We start from the raw sequence: 13,371 nt of genomic DNA, 5'->3' as shown, positions 1-13,371 counted from the left end.
AATAAAAACAACACCATAAATAAATAAATAAATAAATAAATAAATAAATAAATAAAGCATTGCCTTATAGGCTCCATTGGTCAGGGATATGGATCCTAACTTTGCTGGGTGCCTTTGGTTTAAAGTTGCTCCTTAAAGCAGTTGGCTGAAATCTGGTCTTATCCAAGGAGTTCATGTGTGGTAACTTGTGGTGTCTGCTTTCAGGTACACATACTAATTATTTCCATAACTTACTTCCTTTTCAGATGAGCCTCTCTGCATGGTCTCACAACATGGTAGCTGGCTTTCTCCAGAATAGCCAACCAAGATGAGGTTGAGAGATTCAAGAAAGAAAACCCTTAAGCTTTTCATAGCCCAATAATGGATCTGACATATTTTCCCCCTGCCATTTGAGAATAAATCTAGTGCCAATTATAGTTGGTATTAAATCTAAGGAGTGCCACTGTGGGTCATTTTAGATACTACTCTGCAGAGGTCATTGGGAGCCATTTTAGACACCACTTAAGAGTTAATGAAAAGTAATTAAGAAAAGAAAAATGAAGGTATTTCTTTTTAATCATTATTTATATTGGTACTGTATAATTTTCAGTATGTCAGCAATATAGAAATAAATTCAGATATTAAGGGATAGAGTGTCTTTAAAAGTTATATTGCATAACATAATGGAAAACTCTTGGGAAATAATCTTAAAGAAATTATTACCTATTGGCTATATGTGATATTGATAAAAAAACATCTTGTTTCAAATATATGCATTTATGTCACAAACAGTCAAAAAGGCCAGGAATGAGACTGTAAATTATGTACTATCAATAAATGGACATTAAGTTTTTGGAACTCTTATCTTGGTTATGAGGCACCGACAATTTTATGCCTTTATCTATATGTTGAAAGCTACGCAGAATTAGATAATGTTCATACTGCCTAGCACTAATTAACAATGGTAGACATACTCATAAATGTTCAGCTATCTTGCTTGCTGACAATTTTGCCTATTATCACACCAACTGTAATAGGAATAGAAAGTTTATTGCCTTAACCTACTTAGGACAATAAATCAAGCTATCTGTAGTAATGTTCTTTTCTGCTCAGAAAATGATTGTCAGCATATGGCAATGTCAAATGATTTAAATTTATCTTTCATTAAGCATGAAACAACATGTCATCTCTTCAGCAGCATAGGGACTGTTTGCATTTTTCATTATGAATTACTATTCAAAGGATATTATCTACTCTCCTCCCCAGTACTATGATGGAAAATTTTAAATTGTACTTAAATACACGTAGAATGAGAAAACTTAATGTTATCTTCACAGATAAGAGACTGTTAAGATTTTAACATCAAAGTTGTGGTTAGCCAGGGATGGTGGTGCATGCCTTTAATCCCAGCACTTGGGAGGCAGAGGTTGGAGGATCTCTGTTAGGTCAAGACCACTCTTAGACTACATAGTAAATTCCGGGTCAGCCTGAGCTAGAGTTAAACCCTACCTTCAAACACCAAAGGAAAAAAAAAAAATGTGGTTAATATACCTGGTTATACAGTGTTGTTAGAACCATGAAAAAGGCTAAGAATCTTAAGAAAGTCCTTAGTAGGACTAATTTTATTTCTTGTTACAAATATTAAATAAAATCATATTTAGCCACAAATGATTATATCAATTGTCCCATTGCGTAACGAGAAGAAGCAGCTCCACATTAGGAACTTGATGTGTCAGACCCTACAGGACTCCGGTGAGAGTGGTGTGCTTGGTGGTTAAAAGATGCTCGGAGCTCACATCTTATGCATTTGAAACATTCTTTTATTTCCAAAAATAAATTGTTCATTTATTCATTTGAGAAAGAGAGAGAAAAGGTGAGAAGGAGGAAGGGAGAGAACGGGCATTCCAAGACTTCATGAACTCCAGATGACCAAGGAGGCACATGCACATGGAGTTCATTTGCAGTGGCTACAGGCCCTGGCACTCCCATTCTCTGTCTCTCTTTCTCTCTCTCTCAAATAAATGATGATGATGATGATTATCATTCCTTTTGTTTGTTTGTTTGTTTTTTTGAGGTAGGACCTCACAGTAGCTCAGGCTGACCTGGAATTCACTATGTGGTCTCAGGGTGGTCTCAAACTCTTGGCGATCCTCCTACCTCTGCCACCCAAGTGCTGGGATTAAAGGCTTGCACCACCATGCCCAGCTCTGATTAAAATATTGTTAAAAAGGAGGCTTGTCTGCATAGCCAAATATTCCAATATGTAAAGACAAAACAAATGTAGATTTTTTCTGTCTAACTTCATAATTGTTAAGACTTGATGAAAGTCAATCTTAATGTTTTACTGAACAGGTTTTGATGGTCCATTCATATTTCAACAAGAGGTGACTCTGTTAAGAATTACTCAAAAAGACAACACTCTGAGCTCCTATAGACTACGTTCAGATTTAGAGTGCCTATTGTACATTTTGGAAAAGTTCATTGGGTATTCCTTGTATACATTAAAGTTTCAAAAACACTGGCATATATTATAGATTGTAAAACCGGGAAATTAAATGAGATCAAATGGGCAAATATTACATTGTAGGTGCTTCTAGACAAATATTATTATATGATCCTGACAATGAAAAGAATGCAATGAGGAGGGAATGTGATCAAATTTACTATATACCTATAAATAATTGCCAAAACTAAAAGAAATAGACCTACAGTATATGAGTGTTTTAACAGTAACCTGCTACTTCTATCAGACTTCACTACAATATGTTATCCACTTAAACATTCATGTGATTCTCCTGAGACATTCTTAGAAACACACACACATGCACACAGAAGTGCAAATGCATACATCTTACTACACATAAGACTAAATGGAACTGAGGACAGTAATCTATTTACTCACTTTATAATGTACTCAAGAAACCCTTGCAAATCAAATCAATTAACATTCACTTGCTTCATATATTTGTTTTCTGCATGTGTTCTCATGCTTTTATGGAATTATTTTTTTTTTTTAGTTTTCTATTCTGCAAGTACAGGCAGTTTGGCACCAACATTAGGCTCATCCGTGACCTACCCCCTCCCCATTAGCTCCTCCTTGTTGAGGTATATGGGTTTTTATGGAATATTTATTGTGGGTTGTGTGCTCACATGTGTGCAAACCACAAGTCTGTACATGTGTTGTGGAGGCCAGAAGTGAACTTCAGGTACCTCTCTCTATTACTCACCCACATACTTCCTTGAAAATAAGATTTCTAGCTCAACTTGTAGCTTCTCTTTGTTGTTAACCAAGCCTCAGTGAATGTCGAGTCTCTGCCTCATGCAGACTGCATTTACAGACTTGTATGGCTCCATGAGTTTTTTTTTGTTGTGTTTTTTTTTTTACAATTTCTCATTAGTTTTGTACTCAGTGAATACAGTCAAGTTGGTACCATTATGAGCCTCTTCCCTGTCCCCCTTCCACATAGACTTTCCTTGTTGGGGTATATAGGTCATGCATTGTGGGGTTAGCCATCAGTTATGGGTAGGAGGAAATGTCTCTGTGTATCATGACCCAGTGTATGGCTTTGACATTCTTTCTGTCCCCTCTTCCACAAATTATACCAGTTTTTTTGTTGTTTATTTTGTTTTTGTTTTTGTTTTTTTTTGTTTCTAAAGCATGGATTCTGGTGGCTTTCAGGTCATCATATGTAAGTGATGAGTGCTTTTAAGAACTGAACCATTTCTTCAGCCAATGGTGCATATTATAATTCATTGAAAATATTTTGTATTTATCCATAATCTAAGGTATATCATTACTACTAACTGATAGACAATTAAGACATAATCTTGTCTCAAAAACTGAAACTTCTGCCCATGATATCTGTGTTCAAAACATCCAACCTAACAAAATTCTGTTCTGATACCTATTACTTCATGGTAGTAGAACAATTAAGAATGTCAGTTTTCTATCACTTTCAAGTCAGACATGTTCATAAAGTTGATGGCATCATAAGGGAGTTGAATTTAACTACATTCTTGAAGATGAACATGACTAACATGTATACATAACTAACTTTGGCTTGTACAGGGTGAAAATTAAGAAAATAGGTGTTTAAATTGTTGGTATTATTTCCTATAATTTATAGAGTCTGTCCAATATAATAAATCATTTTGTAAGTTCTTTTGCATTGAGAATTGCAAATAGATCCAGAAGTATGCTTATATTTTTTTCGTCTATTCACAACAATAAAAGAATATATATGTGTATATTCATCTAATCAGTCCTCATCTCAGGTTTGCTTTGTTAGTGATAGTCTAATTCTTTCTCAAGCTCATGTAAACAGCACAAAACTTTTTTTTCCTAATTGATAGTAAAGAATAATTAATAAGTTAATGAAGCTACTTATAGTATGAAATGTCTTTTCTATCCATCAGGATTTAATAGAATACCTTTTTAATTGTTGGCTAAATCACTATACAGTGACATGCAGACATAGCTATTTTGTAAGAAAATATGCTACAATCTATACAATCTCAGCAGCATTACTACTCTAGCCACCTTCCCTCTATGCTTGGTCAGTAAAGCAGACAATTACCTATGTTCTAATAGAAAACCTGCCTGCTGCAGGCTGATCGCTGACCAGTATCTCCAGCCTCATCATCCCCAGAAATGTGTGCATAGGAAATGGTCCCCATGTTTCTTGCTCCACAGCAGTTCTCTGATTGTCTGCAAACTGAAAATTAGGTTTGCAAACTAGGTTAAGAAGTTCCCCAAATATTCAATTCTAGTCTTCCCTCTAGCTATTGCCCCAATTTTCTACTCTTCATAAACTTAAGGAAGACACAAACTAGACCAATCCCTGCATTTTCTCACTATCTACTTCAATACACAATCAAAATTTTCCACATACTCAGATGCTGGAAAAATTAAACTGAACTAGGGCCTCTAGCCACTGCAAAAGAACTGCAGAGGCTTGTACCATCTTGTGCATCTGGCTTTATGTGGGCACTAAGAATTGAACCTGGGTCTTTTGGCTTTGCCAGCAAGCACCTTCACTGCTCCAGCCCACAAATTTCATCTTTCTACCAAATTAGAGTGACAAATAAAGAAAATAGAATGATAAAAAATATTGCTATCCAAACTTAAAAATAGATGGGAGAAAGTATTGACAAACATTTATGGTGGAATGTCATGTATATAAATTGTTATCACTTAGTCTGGTCTCAGGGAAGAACTTCAGTGGCTGTGCTCATCGTGTTTTAAGACAGTCTGCTGCTTGTTTCTTGAAGACTTTGTAGAATCAGTGCAGAATGAGAGGGCAAAGTCTGAAGTCAAACCAGTCAGCCCCAATCCAAATTTAAATGCTTAGGTTGCTAAATTCAGTGGAACAGTCTGGATACCAGCATATGATGCTCTTGATATTTAGAGAAGGCTGTGGAACAGGGAGGTTTAGCAATTACAAGAAACGTACATTTTGCAAAGCTATCATACTAGATTCACAGTGTTGCAAAAGGGATGTGAAAAATGATGGAAATTTTGAATTTCATCTGGGCATTTTAATTTCAGTAATGTTTGCAAAAAAAATAGGGCTAGTAATTACCTCTTTAGATGGTGATGTCTATTCATTTGCAAATTTATTTCTGGGAAAGTTTGAATGTTGGCTTTTTCAAAAATGACTTTTCATCTACACAAAGGTCATTCTCAAATGTCAAACATCATGTGTTGTTTGCTTGGGTTTCATTTTTTTTTTTAATGTCTGAAAGAATAGTTTCCTGGCCTGTTTTTGAGGTCAATCTAGTGTTTTAGGGTAATGGGAAATTCTTGTCTTTTTGAAACTTTAGGGTTTGAACAAAGTACAGAGCACTGTTACATAGAATAAATAAGCTCTTGTATGATTCACTTGTGACCTTTTAAAGTGATTAAGAGATTATTTGTCTGAAAAGGAGCTCAGTCCTTTTTCAGCCACTTACTAAGAGTAATTCAGTTTTGTGGGAATTTTACTATTTTATCCTAGTCAGGATTAGAAAACCTTTATGGTCTGCAAAGGACATTAAAATCAGTGCCTTTTCCATCTCAGTAATTGATAAAATTATATATATGTAGTTTCCTGTGCTTCCTCTAGAACGACTCTACTCTGTCCCAGTATTCACACTTGTGAATGCTTTATTTAAAATGTAAACTCATCTTATTCATGTACAATAAGGAGCATGCTGGTGGACACAAATTGGAAAGGCATCTGTGGCCAGCGGTTGACACCACTGGGAAGAAGCAGCACACATCGTTCACAATTCCAGCTTTTCCTTCACACCCAGCTCATGCCATACACTGTAAGATACACGCTTTGTCAGGGTGCCTTAATATCTCTTCACACTGTGAGGCATTCTTCTCCGCATGAAGTAGAGAATAAAATGTACAAAACAGTAGGGAAGGACCTATAGCAGAGATGAACATGTCCTAAGTATACCCAATTCTACATCAATTACAACTGGGCCTCTCCACCACAATAAACATGACAAACTATGCAACCAATTTAATGATGTAAACTACGCAAAATGCATGAATATAAAATTATTTTTGTTGAAAAGAACCTTAGTAGTCGTACTAACTGTATGACTTTGAATTTGACAGTGAAAATGGGATACTAATTGTATGGGAGGATTTTGTTTGTTTGTTTTTAGTACCAGAGATGACACTTACTTGCTATGTTATGAACTATTGAAATTCCGTTAGTGCCATATTTGAAACAGAAATAATGGTAGGACCTAACACAGACAGGAGAGAGCACTGAACTGTAGATAGAGCCTACTTCACTGGGAAAAGTTCCAGCCATATGACAGAATGAACTACTGTGGATTGATTCAAATCTGTTAAAAATTTATGGTTATACTGTATAAAATGTAATGGCAGGGAAAATGAGGCAGGCACCAAAGAAAAGGAGATATGTAGATTATTATTACAATAGCAACAAAAGACAAAAGAAAATAAAATATCAGAGTTTAAAACTCTAAGAGGCTCAGATGTGGGGTCTGAGAGCTTTGGTAAGGGTCTGAACATCGAAGATCAGTCAAGCTACATCAAGTCTAGAGTTCAAATGGTTGTCCTTCAGTCAAAAGAGATGTAAAAATAAAAATCAATCAATAAATAATCACGTGTTGACCCTGCAAAATAGTAAGATGTAAATGAATCTTCTGTCTGAAGATTTGCCCTTCAGTCACTATCTCAGGAGAAAACATTACATCAAGACACACACTAAAATTTACCATGATGGTATTTAGAGTGAGTATAGGCTTTTATAGCATACCAATCCAAATACAAAAAATATTATTGCAGCTGGAGGGATGGCTTAGCAGTTTGTCCTTTGCCTGCAAAACCTAAGGAACTAGGCTTGATTCCACAATACCCAAGTAAGGTCAGATGCACAAGGTGGCACATGCATCTGGAGTTTATTTGCAGAGGATGTGGTGCACCCATTCTCCCTCTTTTCTCTCTACTTGCTCCTTTCTGTCTCTCCAGTAAATAAATATAGAAAATATTTTAAAAAGAAATGTATTGCTATGGGGAGACATGATTACTGATTCCTTTTACAAGTCTCCTGAGGGAAAAAAAAGGTGTATGCAATGAACCCTTAAAAGAAAAAATAAATTAAATAAAACAAAATTAAGTTGATTAATCTTAAAAAAATTAAATATGCAAAAATCAAATGTGTAACATAAAATCATATTATAACTTTAAAAAAACATTAAACTATAAAACAGACTGTTTAAAATTCTTTTAAAACATGGCTTTAGTAAAGTACCAAAAATGTGAAGGGAAAAAAAAAAACAAAAACAAATAAAAGAGTATAGAGAACCAGGATTTGTTAAAAAAAAAAAAAAGGAGTACTAGAAATTAAGTATATGATTATTGTATTAAAAGTCAATAGAGTAATTAAATACTAATTTAGGCACACTAAGAGAAAATGTTTACAACTATGAGACAGCTGAAGCAATCACCTGAAATATAATGAGTGCAATTATAATCATTCTATTGTTCAATAAACTGATTTTCCCTATTTCTGCTTCCTCTCTTTCCCCTCCACAGTATTTTTCCATGTATATGTGTAGATGGCTTGGATGCATGTGTATGCATGCAGGCACACGTGTATGGGTACATGTGCATGTGTGTGCTCATGCACACAATAGCTAGAGGTTGTCTTTGGGTGTCTTCCTTGATTGCTTCCTAACTTATTGACTGAGATAGGGCCTCTCACTTGAACCCCAAAATTGCTAATTCAAATAGCCAGATTTACCTAGGGATACCCTGTCTCTGTCTCCTGAACTCTGGGATTGCAGACAGGCTGCCACACCTGCTTGGCATTTACATGGGTGCTGAGGAATCCCATCCTCATACTTGGGTGGGAGTCAGTTTCTCCACTGAGCCATCCCTCCAGCTTCATCAGCACAGTATTTAGTCAGCTATAATACAGAATAGAGTGATGGACAGGATAGGTAAGATTTCTACTCTTGTGCAGTTCACAGCTTAGTATGTTGAGGTATACAATAATTTAGTGAGCAAAGAAAGTAAATCACATATTGGTAGAGTCCTTGACAAGAAAAAGTGTTGTTACTTAGGGGATGACAAAATAGATTCTTTGTACTTGGCATTGCAGGGGGGGGCATTGAGAAGAGGTGAAGAAATAGCTTAAATAAGAATGATATAAAGGAGTTGGATGTGGTGGTGAACATCTTTAATCCCAGCACTCAGGAGTCAAAAGTAGAATTACTGTGAGTTAGAGGTCACCCTGAGACTGCATAGTGAAACCCAGGTCAGTCTGGGCTAGAGCAAGACCCTACTTCAAAAAAGAATGATGGAAACAGCCGGGTGTGGTGCAGCACACCTTTAATCCCAGCATTTAGGAGGCAGAGGTAGGAGGATCACTATGAGTTCAAGGCCACCCTGAGACTTCATTGTGAATTTCAGGTCAGCCTGGGCTAGAGTGAAACCCTACCTTGAAAAAAACAAAAGAATGACATAAAGGAATTGGCTGTGCAATGGTTATAAATTTTCCAATTAAATAAAATAATTATTGCAAATATAACATGAACCATGCTTGTTTAAAGAAGTAAAAGGCTCCTTTGATTATTGTATGGAAAAAGACTGGGAGAGGTAAACTAGATAATCTTGGTGGCATAGATTGGAGCTGATAATAAAACATAATCTGAACAGGTTGTGGTGGCACATGCCTGTAATCCCAGCATTCAAGAGGCAGAGGTAGGTAGACCACTGTGTGTTCAAGGCCTGCCTGAGACCACATAGTGATTTCTAGGTCATCCTGGGCTAGAGTGAGACCCTACCTCAAAAAAAAAAAAAAAAAAAAAAAAACTGAATAAAGAAAAACATATATTATATTTGAAACATGGAGATACCATAAAATGATTGTGAAGGAGTTTACATGCTTGATTTCATCTTTTAAACAATCTGCCTGTATGCTTTGCGGACAATGAAGTTTAAGCAGCACAAGTGGTGGTGGTGATAGTAGCATGCCCAACAAACAGTCCAAGAGATAGCACTAGTGGGATTTGGACTAGAGCAATGTGGTTGCTAATGTTGATTGTCAAATTGATAGTCTGGGAGACAAGTCTCTGGACATGTCTCTGGGAGGGAGTCTCTGGATTAAGTAAATAGAATAGGAAGGCCCGCACTAAGTGTGAGCAGCAGCATTCCCTGAGCTGGGGTCCTAGGCTGAATACACAGGAGAGACTGGACTAGTGTCTAGACTGAGATAGAATGTAACCAGCTGGGTCAGGCTTCTGCTGCCACGCCCTACTCACCATGATGAACAGTTTCCTCACACTGGAAGCCAAAACACTCCCTTCCTCACTTATGCATCATATTTTCAGGGCTCCCCCCACCCTTTTTTGTTGTCAGGGATTTTGTCGCAGCAACAAGGAAAGTAACCAACACAGCTGGTAATGTTAGGCTGAGTTGACACATTATCGAATTTGAAAAATATGCAGGATGGTAGAAGTTCAAAAGGTATAATAAATGCAGCTGTGGACAGGTAGGAATTGCGGTCTACTCCAGGAGTCTTTAAAAAATCCACGCAGGAATTATGAGAGTGACTAACCACACAGCCACTGTTTAAATATTCATAGGGGTTTTCTTTGACCACCCCATATTTTTATGCATCTCACCTTGTTAGAAAGTTTCTTATGAATTTGACTCATCTTTCCTAACTCCTAAAATGTCATATTGTCGATTTAACTCTAATTCCTTTGCAATTTAACACTAAAAATTAAGTACTATTCTGCTACCAGCTAAAGGATCACATTTAATAGACATCAACGTGGTCCCTCCCACCAAGAGATATATGTCAATTCTAACCCTACTGAAGTTACTAAGGTATTCCAAAATGCTTCTGAGGACTGTCAAAGGTTGAAGACATTTTAAGGAAACACTTTGATTGGGAAGTTAGAAGCTTAATATCCACCTCATATTCTTTTTTAATATTTTATTTATTTATTAGAAAGAGGAAGAAAGAGGTTGATAGAGATGGTGCGGGGTGGGGGTGGCAGTGGGTTCGCCAGGACCTCTAGCCAGTGCAAACTCCATATGTATGTGCCACCTTGTGTGCCTGGCTTAAGAAGGCACTGAGAAATCGAACTTAGGTCTTTAAGCTTTGCAAGCTAGCACTTTAAGCATAAAGCCATCTCCCTATAGACTTCCACCTTGTATTCTTGACAGTTCTTTGATGGAGGTGGAGTCCACGTATTCTGTATCTTGGCCACTTGTTCTTGAATTTCAGAGCTCAGTTTTTCAACATTGCTTTTCATTTTGCTTCGGGGACCATTCTCTTTATATCTCATGTCAACCTCCACATGGAATTTGTCTTTTTCTGTTTCTTCAATCCCCACCTTTTACATAGACCTCACATAGGATAAATATAGTGTGTATAAAACCTGAAAATATTTACACACACATCACTATTGTTAATTTTACATTTGAAGCTCATAATGTAATACTTTCATATTCTCTCTCTCTCTCTCTCTCTCTCTCTCTCTCTTTTAACTCTACAGAGATTTTTTCATACCTCTGTCTTTATTCCTCCTCAAGATTTCATAACCTTACCCACTTTTTAAGGTGTCCCCAGTGAGTAGCACTTTCTCCTACTGGCTTCACATGATTATTCTCTTATTAGGTAAACAAGTCTATATATTTATAGCCTTCTACTTTTTAAATATTTTTTTTAATTTAAGAGAGATAAAGAGGGAGAGTGAGATAGAAAGAGAGAATAGGCCCACCAGGATCTATAGCTACTGAAAATAACAAATTCCAAATGTATATACCACTTTGTGCATCTGGATTTACATGGGTATTGAGGAATTGAACTGGGGTACTTAAGTTTTGCAGACAAGCTACTTAACTGCTAAGGATCTCTCCAGCCCTGCTTCTGCTTTTTATATCAAGGCTTAAGGTCCCTCTTTATTTAAGTGAATAGCAAGATGTTTTGATAAACCACAGACAGTTTCTATATCATTTCTGTTCAACTTAGTTTTACTTTACTACTCAGTTATTCAATAAATATTTATTTGGGGTTCTGCAAGTTTTTAAGAAGAAATCTAAAATGTATAATAAATATGGTTTCCCAAGAGAAACCATTAACATGTTTTATGAATGCAGTATTTGCCTGCAGGTCATAACAAGTACTTCATACAGGTCTTCTAGAAGCTATGGCCTGAAAGAGTCAGAGCCTGGCTGTCATTTGTGTAAATCCATACTTGACTGTGGGGGAATGGGCAGAATTTCTGAGGAGCAATATTGAGTATGAACCCATGGGAAAATTCATATTGATGGGAAGAAGTGTTCCTTAGGCAATGAAAGGCACAAAAAATAAAAATAAAATAAGAAAAGAAAAACAGGAGGAAGAAGATTACAATTCTGTCAGTTTTGAAAGCCATGGGAGGTGAGTTTTCAAGAAAAGTTGTAGGATGGGGTAAGGCGGGAGGGTGTCAGATTCTGAAAATAATTCAAGATGAACATGACAGTTTCTAAGATGCAACTCACTTTTAAGGGAGCAGTTTTATGCAAGGAAGAAAATCTGAAGTCCATTGCTTGACATTACAGGGTGAGTAGGAAGTGATTGAACCAGACGATACTTTTTGAAAGTTTTCTGTCACAAGGAAAATTGTTCAGAAGATGAAATGTAATGTGTTATTTTTTTGGTATTTAGTTTTTGTACTGTCACTTTTTTAATGATCAAAAACCAGGAGCTCTATTGTCATCAAAAAAAAAAAAAAAAAAAAACATTTTTAGTGAGTGTGCAGGGGGCTGAGAGGACTGTAGAGTTGAGGTAACTCAAAACTTCAACATCACACAATTATCAGAACAAGGGGAAAGTTAGTTGTAGAACATAGCACATTTCTTAAGTGTGCTGAAGTGCAATCACATAAATTAAAGAGCCCATAGAGTACCATGCATGCCAAGTGAAGACGAATATCTGAACAGATACAGGCAAATTTCTAAACTTCTGGGAAAAAAAGCACAATTCAAAGGAGAGGGTAAAGAAGCATGAAACTTGGATAGCTTGTTAGAGGGCTTGGATTCAATCCTCAACAAAAACAACAAATGAAGCAAGTTCTTTCTCTCCTACAGGGCGACCTCTAATTTCACGGAAACAAGTGCTATTAGGGAATTATTCTAGACTCTACTATTGACCTCTATCTCCAATAATTTTTCTTTTATTTTTTCCTTTTCATTTTGAGTCAGCATTTCATTAAGTTGCCTATACTGGCTTTGAACTTGCAATTTTCTTGTTTTAGTTTCTATGGTAGCTAGGATTATAATCCTATTGCCTCAGGCTGGCTGTTATATTGTTTTGTTTGTGACAAGTGCTTTTCCATGGACTTTAAAATGGCCTTGAACTTGTTGGATAGCCCTAGATGACCTCCAACTTGGTACTCTTGCTTCATTCTTCCAAGCTGAGCATATTTTAGAAATCATGCCTAGCTATATGCATTTGTTTGGGGATATGTGGTATAAAAATAAGAAAGTGTAAGGAAAAAGGATAAACATTCTCTTCTGAAGCTAGAAAGCTTTCTTTTAAAGATTTTGTTTTTATTTACTTGTTTATTAGAGACAGAGAGAAGGAGAAAGAGTGAGTGAGAATGTGCATGCAAGGGCCTCTAGCCATTGCAAACAAACTCCAGATGCATGTGCCACCATGTACATATGGCTTACTTGGGACCTGGAGAATTGAACCTGAGTCTTTAGGATTCACAGGCATGCACCTTAACTGCTAAGCCATCTCTCCAGTCCTACAGTGTGTTAGTCATAATATAGACCATATGGTGTCCACAATTCAAATTTAATTAATTAAAAATTTTAAAGGAGCATTGAGTTAAATCAATTTAACTTAGCCAAGATATATTGAA

At 36.3% G+C, this 13,371-nt stretch overlaps 1 protein-coding gene across 3 annotated transcripts in view; it reads left to right on the top strand.

Annotated features, from left to right (window-relative positions):
- The window catches only part of Adgrb3 (adhesion G protein-coupled receptor B3), a 772,147-nt gene that overhangs the window by 250,296 nt on the left and 508,480 nt on the right, over window positions 1-13,371 (top strand). The window lies entirely within an intron of this gene.

The sequence above is a fragment of the Jaculus jaculus genome, chromosome 8 (genome assembly GCF_020740685.1).
Source record: "Jaculus jaculus isolate mJacJac1 chromosome 8, mJacJac1.mat.Y.cur, whole genome shotgun sequence".
Lineage (NCBI taxonomy): Eukaryota > Metazoa > Chordata > Mammalia > Rodentia > Dipodidae > Jaculus > Jaculus jaculus.
Note: the sequence above shows the minus strand (reverse complement) of the source record. Positions and strands in the feature narration are given on the sequence as shown.